Source organism: Durio zibethinus, unplaced genomic scaffold, assembly GCF_047325235.1.
Source record: "Durio zibethinus cultivar Kanyao isolate XHJ-2024 unplaced genomic scaffold, ASM4732523v1 HiC_scaffold_400, whole genome shotgun sequence".
Lineage (NCBI taxonomy): Eukaryota > Viridiplantae > Streptophyta > Magnoliopsida > Malvales > Malvaceae > Durio > Durio zibethinus.
Genome location: NW_028323023.1, coordinates 707,501 through 709,472, shown reverse-complemented (window position 1 = coordinate 709,472; position 1,972 = coordinate 707,501).

Below are 1,972 nucleotides of genomic sequence, written 5' to 3'. Positions count from 1 at the left end.
CCATGGGAGAGTGTTTCTCTGGACTTTATAGTCGGTCTACCCAAGACAGAGGGGTTTGGAAGCATCATGGTAGTGGTGGACAGGTTTTCCAAGTATGGAATCTTCATTCCAGCAACCAAGGAGTGCCCAGCCGAGGAGGCAGCTCGATTGTTCCTGAAGAACATGGTGAAGTACTGGGGAGTGCCGAGGACCATTGTTAGTGATCGGGACGGGCGTTTCACGGGCAGGTTCTGGACTGAGTTGTTCAAGCTGTTGGGGTCAGACTTGAACTTTTCCACCAGCATGCATCCGCAGACCGATGGGCAGACAGAACGTGTGAATGGACTACTGGAGGTCTACCTCAGGCACTATGTGAGTGCCACACAAAGGGACTGGCCAAAGCTACTGGATATTGCGCAGTTTTCCTACAACTTGCAAAGGAGCGAGGCAACGAACCAGAGCCCATTTGAGGTTGTGACAGGGCAACAACCACTAACACCCGGTTCGATTGCTGCAGGTTATACAGGGCCGAATCCAGCAGCATACAAGTTTGCCAAGGCATGGCAGGAGCAAGCTGACTTGGCCAGAGTTTGTCTACACAAGGCGGCCAAGAGGTCGAAGAAGTGGGCAGACCAGAAGAGGCGGGATGTGCAGTTCCAGGTTGGAGACTTGGTGTTGGTGAAGCTGCATCCCATTGTGCGCCACAGGGGGCTGCACAAAGGCCTAGTCCGGAGGTATGAGGGACCTTTCCGAGTAGTCAAGAGAGTAGGCAAGGTTGCCTACAAGCTGGATATGCCACCCAAGCCGAGGGTACACCCGGTGTTCCATGTGAGCATGCTCAAGCCGTTCCATGAGGATGAGGGAGATCCAGGACGGGCAAAGTCAAAGCGTGCACCGTTGGGAGCAAGGGCCTCATATGAGAAGGAGGTCCACAGCATTATGGCTGACCGGGAAGTGAGACGGAAGAACTATCAACCAAGACATGAGTACTTGGTGCGCTGGAAGGGACTTCCAGACAGTGAGGCGAGCTGGGAACCAGCAGAGGACTTATGGCAGTTCGGGGACCAGATCAGGCAGTACCATGCAGAAGACGCAACGAGGGCGTTGCGCAATCAGGTGGGGGAGAATGTCACGCCCTGGGCGGGCGCGCCAGGCACATCAGCCAGACCAGCAGGCGAGCCAGCAGCTAAGGCCCGCAGACCAGGCGTGCTGGCGGGTATCAGTGCGCAAAGCCTATCAAACGAGCTCCAAACGCCCGCCCATCTTGCAGGCCAACTCATGAGACCAAGGCCTGGCATTTGGGCTGCCCGCACCACATCCAGAAGGGCCCGAGGTGCTGGATACGCAAGGGAAGCTTCTGGAACCAGGCAGGATCAGCATCAGCATCCTGGCAGATTTGGTTGACCCTGAAAATCAGGAACCAGCATCTTGATTAAATGTAATCCCATGATTGTAGCCTTTATTTTAGGGATTTGCCATTAAGTTGTAGCTGGAGCCTCAACTATAAATAGAGGGCTGCTCCACCCTCATTTGTACACCATCAAACACTTCTGTTTCAGTGAATACAAGAGCATTTCCAGAATTCTGTTTTCCTGTCCTGTTTCTCTTTAACTTGCGTAATCAGCCCTTCCCTTTGTTCTAGTGCCCGCACGCTTGTGTTTTAGGCTGACTTAGGCATCAAGGACGAGATTCCAAGCCTAAGGCCGCACGGATTCTGAGTCTAAGGTCGGAGCCCGTGACACCCGCACCAGGGCCCAGCGTGTGCCGATGGTGGTCGAGGCAAGCGCCCGCACCAGGGCCCAGCGTGTGCCGATGGTGCTCGAGGCAACCGACCGCACCAGGGCCCAGCGTGTGCCGATGGTGGTCGAGGCAAGCGGCCGCACCAGGGCCCAGCGTGTGCCGATGGTGGTCGAGGCAAGCGCCCGCACCAGGGCCCAGCGTGTGCCGATGGTGGTCGAGGCAAGCGCCCGCACCAGGGCCCAACGTGTGCCGA